Source organism: Ovis canadensis, chromosome 3, assembly GCF_042477335.2.
Source record: "Ovis canadensis isolate MfBH-ARS-UI-01 breed Bighorn chromosome 3, ARS-UI_OviCan_v2, whole genome shotgun sequence".
In the NCBI taxonomy this organism is placed as follows: Eukaryota; Metazoa; Chordata; class Mammalia; order Artiodactyla; family Bovidae; genus Ovis; species Ovis canadensis.
The window spans coordinates 202,209,559-202,225,406 of NC_091247.1; the positions used below are offsets into that span (position 1 = coordinate 202,209,559).

The 15,848-nt window shown below is 39.7% G+C and overlaps 1 long non-coding RNA gene across 1 annotated transcript in view; it reads left to right on the plus strand.

Annotated features, from left to right (window-relative positions):
• Positions 1-11,313, plus strand: part of LOC138437752 (uncharacterized) — a 31,654-nt gene extending 20,341 nt beyond the window's left edge. The window contains exon 2 of the long non-coding RNA XR_011256134.1: positions 11,166-11,313. This is a non-coding gene — a long non-coding RNA (uncharacterized lncRNA). The remainder of the gene's footprint in view (positions 1-11,165) is intronic.
• Positions 11,314-15,848: the final 4,535 nt, after the last annotated feature.

Below are 15,848 nucleotides of genomic sequence, written 5' to 3' on the forward strand. Positions count from 1 at the left end.
ATATCTAAGAGCCACTTTTGTCCAATTTGAAGCCGAAGAAAAAGTGTCCCATAGAGGGTAATTAAGGTTTTGTCTTTTTTGCCCACAAACTTTTTCTTAGAGAATGACTTATTCACCCCAGAAAGACTGTGGGGGGACAATACAAGTTAATTGCTAATAACAGACACTATGGAGTGTGCAAATAAAACCAAGTTGCTGAGGTCTGATTCACTATTTATTTTTTGCCACACTCTATGGCATGTGGGACCTTATTTCTGCAACCAGGGATTGAACCCACGCCCCTGCATTGTAAGGTGGAGTCTTAACCACTGGATAACCAGGGAAGTCTTGAGATATAATTCTTTGGATATTGCCATTTTAAATACGCTTGCTTATATTCAGTTCAAAATATTATGAAGACAAACCTTGTTATATGCACGTGATTCCTAATGACGGATTTGTGATTGCTGCAAGCTCAGCTAAAACATAATATTTGGAAAATCTGGCCTTTATTGGGCAATACAGTCAAGGGTTGGGGCTGGTGTGGTAAGACATGAAGTTCTCATAACATTCTCATGAAAGTTCAGTGGCCAGAGGGGGGAAAAAATAAGTCTTTTGTGCCCTTATCATGTTTGTGCAACATTAAAAAAAATTACTGCTCTAAAAATTGTGCAATAGAAAGTAGTCATACTTGGAGCTTTATAAGATTGCAATACACGGGCCACAGATGTCATTTAATTATGTACTGATATACCTGTTTAAACATGTCTTTGCTGTCCCTGGGTATTCAGCAAAAATTCAGGTGCAATTATAATTAAGATTTTAAGCACTTAGTATTGTACATATATAGCATTTGTATAATTACCGCTTTTTGGTAAAAACTGAACCATAAGTTTTGTTTTAAAGACATGAGTACAAAACATATCATTTCCCAAGGTTATGCTCCCTCAGTGTTAATTTTTAGCTGAAAGAAAGAAATTAACTTTGCCAGTAAAAATTAATATTGTTCTACTAGTACTGAAATTTAAAATATGTTATGGCATCAAATTTTTTATGAAAATGTAGGCCTATCAAATTTTGTTTAACTTAGCATTACATATAAACTGTTAGGCAGAATTTTAAATATGACAAACTTGTTGACACAGTATGCAAACCTTTTTGCCTTCATTTGAAGATATTTCAAGAAACACCATATGTATATATCTGATATATATATATGTATGTGTATATATACATATATACATACATATTCATTCCGTTTCCTCCCCTCTTTCAACTCTTAAAAAATTGAAGTTCCTGATATTGGAGTAGTTAACTCAAAGAAGGTAAATACAAAAATTGAATACTACCCCTGTACTGCAGAAACAACCAGAATTCAAGATAAGGGTAGTGAAACTGCCAGAAGCCTTCTTTCTCTCTAGCTAAACCTACCACACCCATCACAATAGAACAAAGTTCAGTGGGTGAAGCATAAGCTTCCCTCAAAGCAGTGGCTCACGGATTTTTTTTTTTCGAATGACACTTTTGCCAACAAAATGCCGCATACTCTGTTCCCTTCTTCCTTATAAAAAGTGCTTTTCTGAAGTTTACTTCTTAAGTGGTTCATAAGTCAGTCCCTTCCTAACTTAACTGGAGAAGGAAATGGCAACCCACTCCAGTACTCTTGCCTAGAAAATTCCATGGACTGGGAGGCTCCTCAGAGCCTGGTAGGCTACAGTCCATGGGGTTGCAAAGAGTCGGACACGACTGAGCGACTTCACTTTACTTCCTAACTTAATACTTCCTAAAGCAAACAACACATTTGTGCACTAAGAATACAAAAATGAAGGTTCTTAGGAATTATCTAATAAGTTTCATTGTGATAAGATACTGCTTAAATATAAGAAAAGGAGGGGGTATTGTTGCAAAATCTTTAAAGCTCTTCTGCATACAAAAGGAAAAAATCATATAGAAATAACTAGGCTTAAGAAAAAAGAGTTCATAATACTATTGTGGCAGTAGTCTAGGACCATATATCCTGATAGCTCTAAGTTGCTGATGGTTGGAAGAGGGAAGAAAATGCTTTAGACCACCAAGCATTCTTACCTGTAGTTCCTTCATAAATGATAAAAAGTGGATTTGTTTCAGGGTATCATCCTCCTTTGTTTTGGAAGAACTCATACTTCATGAGTTAGATATTTGTAAATTAAGTAAATAATATTTCTTTCAGTTGAATATTTGTAAATGCAGTACCCACCATTCCCTTTCAGGAAGCCCATTGATAAAGTCTTCCAAAAATAGATCTCTAAGTCTACTGACTTCTTTAGGGAGATATATGCCTCTCACAAAAAAGAGATTTTTGATTATATGACCTGACTATTCTTCCTCTGGCTGAGTCTGAGACCATGTTTAGGGATAAGGTACTAGGGAAAGAAATGAGATCAAAAACAGAACTTTGGCCAGAGAAGATGAAATTGATTCTATAAATACACAAGCAGACTGGGTCCAAAAGAGACAATAAAGAGATTTCCTGTGAAGAGGCATGTTAATAAACTTTAGGCTTTAGGAGGAACATCTCACATCAATGTTCAGATTTCTCTTTTCCTTTCTTTTTTGTTTCTTTTATTTTCTTTTTGTTACTTTTTTTTCTTTATTATAATCTCTTAGATCATCTTCAAGCACTAGTGAAATATCCTAAAATGTGTTAATTGTGCTTTTTCTAAATTCAATGTGTATATATGTCAGGGGGAATCCATTTCTACACTTTGGGAGAAAACTGTGTCTATATTTTGGGGATGTTAAGAAGCCTGGAGAGCTTCAGTCAGGCGAAAACAGTGGAGAAATCCGAAGCAGCAGCCCAGAGGGAGTTGACACAAAACACTCAGGTTGGATTTGTGAAACATGTGAGAACTTTCTGTGTGACTTCATAAAGTCTGGAGGAGGGACTGGACTCTCTGCATTCCTTGGAGGGAGGCTCTGATCCTTCTTCTTCAGATACCAAAGAGAAGAGTAATGTTGGGAAGCTAGAGAAGTTGTGTTAAAGAATTCATGCTACAAGAGTATGTGATGAAAATCCAGTCACACCGATACACTAGTATCTGGCAGTAAAGTAGCAAGATCATGCCAGCTGTTGAAGAAAAATTAACCAGTCCATCTAAAAAAGGATTGGAAATTTTTATTTGAGCCAAATTTGACGATTATAACTCAGAGCATCTCAGGAAGCTCTGAGAACTGCTCCATCCATTAGCAATCAAGACACAGTTTATGTAAGTTTTTTGAAACAAAAGACTGTACATTAAGTGACATATTATTGACAGTTAACATAAGCCAGATATAAGCACCAACATGATGGGTCATGTGACCCTTTACAAGCTCCAGAAGGAATGTTATCTTTTAAGGAGTTGCCTTACTGATGCTGGGAAAATGTTGCTGTTTATGGTTAGAGGTATTCCTGCTGATGGGGGAAGGTCTGGTTAATGCATAAAGTGGAACACACAATGCACAGTAGGGGAAGCGAGCAGTCAATGGGCAGAGGAGACATTTTATGTTAAAATTTTTCTTTTCTTGCCATAAATATGAATTTTATTTTATAGAGGCAGTTTCAGAATAACTTGGAAGGTAAAGAGAGGAAGCTTTAAGTAGAAGTCTTTTACTTCTCTACTAACTATGACACCTCTACTGTTGCCTAAGGACATATAGAAAAAAATTCATAGGCATGCAAAGAGAAGACTCTTAAATGTACATTAACAAAAATTATAAAAGGTCTACTGTCCACTCATCATGGTGAGAAACGCAAAAAATGTTTGAAAACACATTCCTGCCTTTGAGAAGTTTCCCATTATGATGTCTAATTTGCATACAAATAGAAAGATATATCTGAAAGACCAAAGAAAGCCTGTGCAGAAGCCCTCACCTCTCTTCCCAGACAGGACACGCCTCCCCAGACAACAATGTCTGGAAGACATAGGATGTGGTGGCTCCTCTTAGACCATATTTGGGGTGTGGGAACCAAGAGAGCTGTGATACTTCCACCAAACAAGTGTCTAGAATCAGTGGGGTGCAACTGGGCATCTTGTTTGTCAGATTTCAGCAGAGGGGTGTCTCACTGCTACTCTTCAGCAAGGAGAGGAGTTGAGCAATACTATAAGAGAGGGCCCATGCAGTCCAGAAGTCCAGAGTAGGAAATTTAGAGTCACCTGAATTCTAACTTAGACAATCCACTTCTTTTTCTTGAGAAGTCACATTATTTTCAGCCCACAAGAATCAATTTAGATGAGTCACTAAAGAGGTAATGTGTTTAAGACTTGATTTGAGTATTTCCATCCAGGCTTTCACTTTTCACTTTCATGCATTGGAGAAGGAAATGGCTACCCACTCCAGTGTTCTTGCCTGGAGAATCCCAGGGACGGGGAAGCCTGGTGGGCTGCCGTCTATGGGTTCACACAGAGTCAGACATGACTAAAGTGACTTAGCAGCAGCAGCAGCATCCAGGCTTAGAAGAGGTCTTACATGATCATTCAGGATAACAATTGGTTTTTGCCTACTCTGGATTCCTTTTGGACATAAAAGTTATTCTTGGCTAAGAACAATGGAATTATTTCCAATGGATTCCTTCCCCTAAAATCAAGGTTAGGTCTGTTACATTTTGGGGGCTTCCAAGTGGCTCAGTGGTAAAGAATACGCCTGCAATGCAGGAGACACAGGTCCTTCCCTGAGTCGGGAGGATCCTCTGGAGAAGGGATCCCAGTGTTCTTGCCTGGGAAATCCCATGGACAGAGGAGCCTAGTGGGCTACAGTCCATGGGGATGCAAAGAGTCAGACACGACTTGATGACTGAAACAACAACTGTTACATTGTAGATTTAGGGTGCAGATGAGCTTGATGGGTTTTGGGCTATCTCTAGAACAGTCAGCAGTGAAAACATTGGTTTTGGATTAGTAGTGGCATTAGAAGAGTTTCTGTAGTCATCATAGATTTTCTGCTATAGCCTGCACGTAGTGACATGGTAGTCTTGTACAGTAAAGGAAGCAATGATTGAAAAAAGTCAATAGATAGTTCTTTGCTGTCATGGAAAAACAGACTGTTTCCAAATAGGAAAAGGAGTACGTCAAGGCTGTATATTGTCACCCTGCTTATTTAACTTATATGCAGAGTACATCATGAGAAACACTGGGCTGGAAGAAACACAAGCTGGAATCAAGATTGCCGGGAGAAATATCAATAACCTCAGATATGCAGATGACACCACCCTTATGGCAGAAAGTGAAGAGGAACTAAAAAGCCTCTTGATGAAAGCGAAAGAGGAGAGTGAAAAAGTTGGCTTAAAGCTCAACATTCAGAAAACGAAGATCATGGCCTCTGGTCCCATCACTTCATGGCAAATAGATGGGGAAACAGTAGAAACAGTGTCAGACTTTATTTTTTTGGGCTCCAAAATCACTGCAGATGGTGACTGCAGCCATGAAATTAAAAGACGCCTGCTCCTTGGAAGAAAAGTTATGACCAACCTAGATAGCATATTCAAAAGCAGAGACATTACTTTGCCGACTAAAGTCCATCTAGTCAAGGCTATGGTTTTCCCAGTAGTCATGTATGGATGTGAGAGTTGGACTGTGAAGAAGGCTGAGCACCGAAGAATTGATGCTTTTGAACTGTGGTGTTGGAGAAGACTCTTGAGAGTCCCTTGGACTGCAAGGAGATCCAACCTGGAGGGGTAGGGTGGGGAGGGAGGTGTGAGAGGGGCTCAGGGGGGAGGAGACATATGTATGCCTATGGCCGATTCATGTTGAGGTATGGCAAAACCATCAGAATATTGTAAAGTAATTGTCCTCCAATTAAAATAAAAAAAAAAAAGAACTCTCTTTCTAAAAAATGATGTCTGTCAAAAATTGTAGCATTTACATTGCATTTAATGTCCTCCTCTAAAAAAGAAAAGGTGTTATGATGGTAAAATTGTTTCGTACTACATGTACTTTAACAATAGTTGGTTTCCTCTGTGTACACTGTACTACTCTGTGCTGGCATTAAAATATGCACTGAAGTTCAGGGAAAGAAAGCCAGGAGAACAACACTACAATCAGAAACAAACAGACTACACAGCACAGGAAGAGGGTACTTATAGAAAAAGCACATGTCACAAGATCTCGAATTACCTTTTAAAAAATTATTTATTCATCTATTTTTAAACTTTTTGTATTGTATTGGGGTATAGCCAATTAACAATGTTGTGACAGTTTCCGGTGAACACCAAATGGACTCAGCCATACATATACATGTATCCATCCTCCTCCAAACTCCCCTGCCATCCAGGCTGCCACATAACATTGAGCAGAGTTCCCTGTGCTCTATCTAGGTAGATCCTCCAAACACTTTTTTGAAAGTACAGTTCTCATACCGATGCAGTGTGTCCAAGACCTACTATGGCTCAGCTTTCAATTTTTTTGGCTTGACCCTGTGGCAAAATTGACAAGCACTTGGTAGAAGCCATACTTTGAATCCGGACCTTTTCTGGGGCTACTGATGATGCAGTATGGCATTCTCTCATGACCCTGAGCAGTGGCAGCCACGGCAGCTCCCAGTCAGCCAGGCGGTCAGGAGGTTAAACGACCGATACACTTACAACCATTCTGCATCCAGACCAGCATTGTGTTTTTCCCTTTCAGTACAGTCATCAATAAGTTACATAAGCTATTCAATGTTTTATTATAAACAGGCTTTGTGTTAGATGATGCTGCCCAACTGTAGGCAAATGTGTTTTGAGCGCATTTAATGTAGACTAGGCTAAGCTATGATGTTTGGTAGGTTAGGTGTAATAAATGCATTTGACTTATGATATTTCCATTTTTGATGTGTTTATAAGAATGTAACCCACTTGTGAGGCTTCCCGAGTGGTGCAGTGCTAAAGAATCCGCCTGCCAATGCAGGAGACTCAGGAGATGCAGGTTCAGTCCCTGTGTCGGGAAGATCTTCTAGAGAAGGAAATGGTGACTCACTCCAGTATTTTTGCTGGGAAATCTCATGGACAGAGGGGCCTGGAGAGCTACTGTCCATGGAGTCGCAAAGAGTCAAACATGACTGAGCAACTAAGCACAACCCATTAGTACTTAAAATATTTCAGGTTAGAGTTCTAGGTACTGTCCAGCTACTGTATAAATCATCAACTGCTGTTGTTTAGATTTTCTTGAAGTTAAACCTATCCTTAGTTTTATAGATGGATAATATAAACCAGGGAGTAAGAAAAAAAAAAAAAAAGAAAAGAAACACAACCACATCTGCTAACTCTTGATTTCTGCTGGAGCCAAGAAGATATACTTCCATCATTCTTACCCAAAAAGTTCAAAATATCTGAAATGTCCATTCCAGAATCTTAATTGGGAGAAGCCTCTCAGAAGTTACTTTTAGCATTATGCATTTACCATGGCTAGGGTAAAAATCTGCTTTTACATTGTGCCTTTTTTTTCCCTTCTATTTGAGATCAGCAAGTAAGACATTACAAAATTCAGAAATTTGCAGTTTCATCACCTGGTCTCATTTGAAGGGTCTTTCCTTCTCATACACTATACTCAAAACTTCTTAATTTCCATTTTTCCTTTGTGTCCATCAGAATGAAGAAATACGTCTGCTGAGAAATTTCTCCGTTATATATAATTACCATGTCAAGAGTCAGCTTGAGATCCTGCCGAGACTTAAACCCATGCCAAAGCCACGTGAGGTTAAGATCTGACTCTGCACTCTTCCCTTCTGCCACGACCCCAGTGCTGAATGGACTCTGGAGCAGCAGGTTCCTAAACCTGGCAGCAAATCATTAACTCAGAGTCATCCTAATGCTCAGGACACACAGAGTACTCCTCTGTCTAATTTAGTTCAGGCCTGGCTGGGAAACAAAGTAAAGACCCCAAAACTTGTTACACCCCTTAATGTCTCAAAGGCCTGTGCACCCAAGCTCTTTGTCCTTAGTTAGATGTTTTCCTGGCCGCATAAGGAAAGCTGCGTCAATGTAGTAAATTGTAGTAGTCTGCATCCTGTAGCTGCCCTTATCCTTGCTAAAACCCACCTGCCTGCACATTGGTTTACACTGGCTCCCATACACTTTTGTAGGGTTCAGCGGTCCCTGGCTTTTGCTCTGTGGTCCAAGTGTCTAAGAGGTGTTTGCTGGGAGCTGCACTTAAGTAGAGCGCCCTCTGCCCATCAGCACCCCCCTCCACCCCCCACAAGTAGCCTTTGTCTCTTAGAAACATCTGTTCATCTCTGAATAAAGCTGCCATAAATTGTAGTCACCATTCTGTGTGACCCTAAACTCAAAGCTCACTCTCAGACTCTAGCCATCTGCCCATCTGTTCAGTCAGCTTGGCTAATAGGTGCCTCCGCAAACCATTCAGGTCAAAATGTTCTGCCCATACACTAAAGTCTAAAGCCCTTTGCCACCTGTTCTGACCCCATCGAAAGCCACTCTTGAGTATATGGATTTTTTCTATCCTCTCATTCCACTTCCTTTGTTTTATTTCTCAATGTTAATCACTCATCCAAATTAGGGGTCTTGGTGAAAAGTCACCAAATAGTGCCTTTCTTCCTTATCTGGATTCTGAACAGATTGGAAATATAAAGTAAAAGAATAAGACAGCTGGAACGTCCAAACAGCACCATTACTACCAATAAAGGTTTTATTCAAGAGCCAAATGGACTTCTTCATACTGAATCCCATGATGAAAGTCGCAGCTGGACCCCTACAAGAAGAGTTTTAATTTGCCACACTTCATGGAGGTGAAAGAAGGCAGGGGAACCAGCTCTTCTCAGAAATGTCAGCTTAGCTCTGTCATTTCACACTATCTCATAATTCAGAGAAGCCTCAGTTGGTCCAGGAATCTGTAATTCATCAGGAATTCGACAGTGCAGCTTGTCCAGAAAAAGAAATAAATCTATGGAACCTGTCTTTTACCTTTCTCGTGAAGATTCGGGTGTAACAACTGCCTTCTATTCATTACAGAAGCTTTGTTTCATTTTTCCAGAAACACTGGTTAGGTCTGTTCTACATCAGCAGCCAATCAGCCTAGCTACTCCCGGTAAACAAGGACTTGTTCTGCTCCAGCTCTGCTTAGACTTCCAGAGGCTGTGGCGCAGCTTTTGAGCCTGGAAGATCTAGTTTTCATTGTTGCTGTTTTTGTTGTAGTTGTGGTAGTGGTGGCAATGGTGTGTGTGTGTATGTAGGTGGGAGCAGTGAAGAGGGAAGAAGTTTATGGGAAATCTTGTTTTAAAAAAATTAGTGAAAATATGGCATATGGAAATGAGCCTTTGGCTAGCAAACGTGAGATAAAATTAAATGCACACTGGCTGAAGGTTCACTGGGGAAACGGAAAGAATAAGAATAATTAGAGGAAAATAATACGCTGAATAGAAAAATGGATATAGGAAAACAAAGGTACAACACTGAAAATTTGTGATTTGCTAAGAAAATGTGGCCTGATCTTTTCTAAACAGACAGAAAAGGAATTTAGAAAGAGGAGAGATTTAGCAGTATAGCATCACATTTAAGAAAAAAGTCCACAAACAATAGGGCATTAAAGGCAGTGTTCATCTTACATAAATGCTGAATTAGATTTTTTTTTCATGATGAATGGCCTAAGGGATTTTTTGTATAACCGTGTGATTTAAAAAGACAACTTTTTTTCTTTGACTTGCAAAAAAAAATATGGTAGAGCATTTAAAGCTTGTTATTATTTTCATTTTCAAGAATAAAGATTTTTCTATCCAGATGGAAGACTTTATCTTAAGTGAAGTCACAGTCATTTGCAATAAATAATTATGCCTAATAATAGAAAAACATATGGACTAAATGCAACTAATTTATAATATGTTCTTCTAAAAAGCTATTCTTTATGTTGATTTTAGGATTAAAGTAAGATTATAAAGGAAAGGCAAAAAAAGAAAGAAAATTTCCAAGTTTGAAACCCATTGAAAGTTTTCACTTCCAATGATAACATTTCTACAAAGAACTATATTTAGAAAACTATTGGCAATTTGAACAAATATTTGATGTTGTGGTAATTCATTTAGTACACAGTTTAACATTTTTGACTTTTCTAAAAACTTGGTCACCACAAAGTCTGAAGTATCTGTGAGAAATAAATGTTTTATGATTGAAATTATAGGTTTTCAAAACTAACAATTTTATTCTTCTTCCTTATGATATCTTTAAAAAAATAAACAAAAAAATCATTATAACACCGTATTTCTCATTCTATAGGATTGCAATGAAATTAAAAGAGATAATATAGTTTTGACCTGAGTGTTTTTTCAAACTGATGATGTTTTACTAAAAAAAAAAAAAAATAGGGTTAAATAAATTGGGGAAACTCTGAGTAAAATTAAACATTTAAAAATATAGAGATTCTGATATACTAATAAACATTAAGTGAATATCCAAATGAGAGTGAAAACATTAGTTTTTCAGTCATGTTCAACTCTGTGTGATCCCATGGACTGTGTAGCCTGCCAGACTCCATCATTGGAATTCTCCAGGCAAGAATACTGGAGAGGGTTGCCGTTTCCTTCTCCAGGGGATCTTCCCCAACCCAGAAATCGAACACAGGTCTCCTGCATTGCAGGCAGATTCTTCACTGTCTGAGCCACCAGGGAATATCCAAGAAGTAAACTTATTTCTCAACAGGTTTTATGTTGATTGCAGAATATTTATTCTTAAAATATCCGTCAAATCATGCTTTCAGTATGCCACTGTTATGTTATTTTTATTTGGATGTCTGTGAACAAGAAGAAAGGGATCCAGGTAACATGCAAGTAAAATAATCAGTGTCAAGGGTGATAGTCCTTGGTGCCACTTACCAATATTTGGTTCTCCTCTCCTTTCTGGCTTCCCTGATAGCTCAGTTGGTAAAGAATCTTCCTGCGATGCAGAAGAGCCTGGTTCGATTCCTGGGTTGAGAAGATCCCCTGGAGAAGGGAAAGGCTACCCACTCCGGTATTCTGGCCTGGAGAATTCCATGGGCTGTATAGTCCATGGGGTCGCAAAGAGTCAGACATGACTGAATGACTTTCACTCACTCATTCACTCCTTCCTGGCTAATCAAATACTGAACCTTCCAGTCAATGAGTTTTGTGGAAGTGATGCAAGTCACTTCTAGTTTGAAGCATTCACATCCCAAAGCAGGCAGCTGTCTTTCTCTCAATCACAGTAACTCTTGGCTATATTTCAGATGGTGCCTACATGTAGACCTGGATCCCAGAATAGGGAAAGCAGAAAGCACGACCGAAGACAGAGCAGACGACCTCCCGTCCCACCCTGCCAACTGACTTTTAATGGACATACAGCAAAAGAAAGAAAATAAATCTTGGTTGTTTTAAGCTGTTGAGATTTGGGGTTGTTTGTTATCATTGCATAACTTAACTGACCGCTATGCCAAATAAGGAGACCCAGGTTTGATCTCTGGGTTTGAAAGACCCCCTGGAGAAGTGAATGGAAATCCACTCCAGTGTTGTTGCCTGGAGAATCCCTTGGACAGAGAAGACTGGCAGGCTATAATCCATGGTGTCACAAAGAGTCAGACACGACTGAGCAACTAGCAACATGTCAAATGATCAAGAGTAAGTTGTATTTTCTTTTTAAATGTTATTGGGGTATAGTTGATTTACAATGTTGTGTTAGTGTACAGCATAGTGAATCAGTTATACATATACATATATCCACACTTTTTAAAGATCCCTTTCCCATATAGGTCTTTACACAGTATCCAGTAGAGTTCCCTCGGCTTCCCAGGTGGCTCAGTGGTAAAGAATCCGCCCACCAGTGCAGGAGACATGGGTTCAGTCCCTCAGTTGGGAAGATCTCTTGGAGAAGAGAATATCCACCCACTTCAGTATTCTTGCCTGGGAAACCCCATGGACAGAGGAGCCTGGCAGGCTACAGTCCATGAGTTGCAGAAGAGTCAGACACACTTAGCGTCTAAACAATAACCCTGTGATCTCCAGTGGGTTCAGATAGATAACTGGTAAGCTGTAATTTTTTAAACTAGGAAATAAAATGTTCACTGTTTAGTAGAAAGAAAACTAGGTCAAAGCTTACTTAGTAAGTGGCTAGACAGGCCGGAGCAAAGAGGGATCCAGAAAATGGCTAGATACACCAAGTTGGAACAATCAGGGGAGGTGCCAGCTATAGAATGAACCACCCAGAAAGTCACGAAACAGTCTTAGTCAGGGAGACTTAGAGCTGCCAAAGAAGCCTAACGTGACCTGGTCTTTGGGAACAGGCCCCAAAACTGGGATTGGTCATAAAGAACAAAAAGAGAGCCTATTGACTAGAACAATGCTTAGCCATTTTCCAAGATGAGTAGATGATTAGCCTACTATTATTAAATATCCTCTGACTAGGAATATCTTTAATTTCAGAGCCGGAGTGGTGCTGAGTCTACAGATGAAAAATAAATGACTTCAAATTAGAATAAAAGTAGAAAGAGTCAAGTGAGTTATTACAAGTGAAAGATTTTATGAATGGATCTATGACATGGAAGAAAAGGATTCTTGAAGCAAATATTAGGAAAGTGACTTTTTATTGATTTTCCACCTAGCTCTCTAAGATGGAAAATATTTGGTTTGGCGTGGTCATGGTGTTTTCTTAAACTTTAGGGTACCTGGTAGAATATTCTGGTTTGAGGGCCCTTCACGGACTTCTTAGGTGCACTCTTAGTACCTTGTATGGATTTGGGCTGACTTAACAAAATGAAGCCATTTACTGGTTTGCTAGGTGTATACTTACAGCTCAGACTATAAAGAATCTGCCTACAATGTGGGAGACCTAGGTTCAGTCCCGGGGTTGGGAAGATCCCCTAGAGAAGGGCATGGCGACCCACTCCAGTATTCTTGCTGGAGAATTCCATGGACAGAGGAGAGGAGCCTGGCGGGCTACAGTTCGTGGGATTGCAAAGAGCTGGACATGACTGAGTGACCCAGCAGAGCAGAGGAGTGCCATACCAACTATTATAAACTAAGTGGTTTAAACAGCAGAAATTTATTGTCTTAGTTTTGGAGGGTAGAAATTTGAGATCAAGCTATTAGCAGGGTTGGTTCCTTCCGAGGTCTGTCAGGAAGAGTCTGTTCCAAGCCTCTCCCCCAGCTCCTGGTGGTTTTCTGGCAATCTTTGACATTCCTTGGCTTGTGGTGGTTGTTTAGTCACTAAGTCATGTCCAGCTCTTTGTGACTCCGTGGACTGAAGCCTGCCAGGCTCCTCTGTCCATGGAATTCTCCAGGCAAGAATACTGGAGCGAGTTGCCATTTCCTTCTTCAGAGTCTCTTCCGGATTCAGAGATCGAGCCTGTCTCTTAGGTCTCTTGCATTGGCAGCTGGGTTCTTTACCACTAAGGCTACCTGGGAAACCCACACACTGAGGTATTGGGCGGTGTCAGATGTTACCATATGAATTGTGGGAAGGACATGATTCAGCTCAACAGCACATATCAAAGGAGAAGATTGTTTCTCCCATCACACCTACTTGTCCCTGTTTTTCTCTCTTTTGTGTGGCCTTTTATAGAAGTGTTTACATGTCATCCACCTCCCAGACACTGAGCTTCTTAAGATCAGAGGCTACGACTTTCCTGGTGGCCCAGTGGTTAAGTCTCTGCCTGCCAATGCAGGGGACACAGGTTCAATCCCTGGTCCTAGAGGATTCCACTTGCTGCTGGGCAACTAAGCCCATGCACTACAACTAGTGAGCCTTCACTCTAGGGCCTGTGCTCCACAAGAGAAGCCACATAACAAGAGGCCCGTTCACTATCACTAGAGAGTAGCCACTGGTCATTGTAGCTGGAGAAAGCTTTGGTACTGCAACAAATAAAGTTGTAAAAATGCATATATATGTGTGTGTGTGTGTGTGTGTGTGTGTGTGTGTGTGTATATATATATATATATATATATATATATATATATATATATTTTAAAAGATCAGAGACTACATGATTTTAACCTGTTCAGCTTCTGGCACAGAACCTGTCATAAAGCACAGTAGTCCTCTCTCCCTCGAACTAATAACTGCAATAGCCTTCTAATTTTACTCCCTGCTTCCTCTTCTTTTGGTTGAACCATTCTGATTCATCTTGCACAAAGCTGCTTGCTCATTAAAGAATGCCCTTGGCCAAGTAGTCTATCTGGCAAACTCCCATTCACCCTGCAATCTCAGATCAAACACTCTCATCTCCAGTACCTCTGTGACATTCCTGGGCAAAGTTAGGTATTTAATTCCTCTTTACTTCCATAAAACATTGTGCATACCTATGGTGGGCATTTGACACTCAGTAAATGTTTGAATGTATGTTCGAATTAACTGAGTGATTTATAAAGTAAATCCTATAAAGTAATTTCTATTCTAAAAACTTTAGGGAATATTTTCCTACTTCCGTTTGTACTCTCACACATGTATCATAAAAACTAATTTTTATAATTGACATATAACTGATATCACTTTTTTGTTCACTTTATTTTTATTAGAATATAGTTGCTTCACAATGTTGTGTTAGTTTTTGCTGTACAGCAAAGTGAATAAGCTAGGTGTATACATATCCCCTCTTTTTTGTATTTCCTTCCCATTTAGATTACCACAAAGCATTGAGTAGAGTTCCCTGTGCTATACAATATGTTCTCTTTCATTTTCTATTTTATACAGAGGAGTGTATATGTGTCAATCCTAATCTGCCAGTTCATCCCCCCTCTTCCCCCCAACCGTGGTATCCATATGTCAGTTCTCTGCATCTGTGTTTCTATTTCTATTTTGCAAATAAGTCCATCTGTATCATTTTTCTAGATTCCACATATAAGCAATATTATACAACATTTGTTTTTCTTTTTCTGACTTACTTTGTATGACAGTCTCCAGGTTCATCTATGTCTCTGCAAATTGCACAATTTTGTTCTCTTACATCATGTTTAACTCCAAAGAACTACCTATAAATATCACAAGGAATGTAGTTCAAAAACAACACAGTATCAGTATATGATTTACAACTTTTTATCCAAGTTAAAAAAAATCCCATAGGGCCCTCAAGTCTTCTTTTGAATAAAGATTGATATTCATAAAAGAGCCAAAAGAATGGCATACCACCACTAAGGTAACTACCCAGGAATATCATTCATATCACTTGACAAATCAGAAAACTTCATCTGGAAAAGAAAGCCCTGGAATGTATCACTTCTTAGCTATCTGGGCCATGAAGATCAGGTGTCAACTGTTTGGGTAGGGCACATGAAATAGATGACAAACAGGTTAACAAAGAGGGCTAAGACAGTAAGTGGAGCAACTCAAGCATGTGCTGAAAGCAATTCAAAAAGCTCCATGTATCATCATTAGGGACAAATAGGAAGCTACTGTTGCTCTCAGAGCTAATTTGTATGTCTTGGGTTTGCTGCTACTGCTGCTGCTAAGTCGCTTCAGTCGTGTCTGACTCTGTGCGACCCCATAGACAGCAGCCCACCAGGCTCCCCATGCCCTGGGATTCTCCAGGCAGGAACACTGGAGTGGGTTGCCATTTCCTTCTCCAACGCATGGAAGTGAAAAGTGAAAGTGAAGTCGGTCAATCGTGCCTGACTCTTAGCGACCCCATGGAGTGCAGCCTACCAGGCTCCTCTGTCCCTGGGATTTGCCAGGTAAGAGTACTGGAGTGGGTGCCACTGCCTTCTCCATCTTGGGTTTAAATTGTATGAAAAAGTAGATTATCTCACCCATAAGAAAATGCTCACAGCAAAATCCAGGGACTGACAGGCCATCCACCCTCCATCTGCCACTCAGTCTCTCGTCATCACTTCATATGGATCCTTCTCCAAAATGTCCTCTCCATTTTCGGTCCACGTCTTCAATTCTCTTTTGTGTTCCCTCAGTCCACTTCAATCTGGCTTCT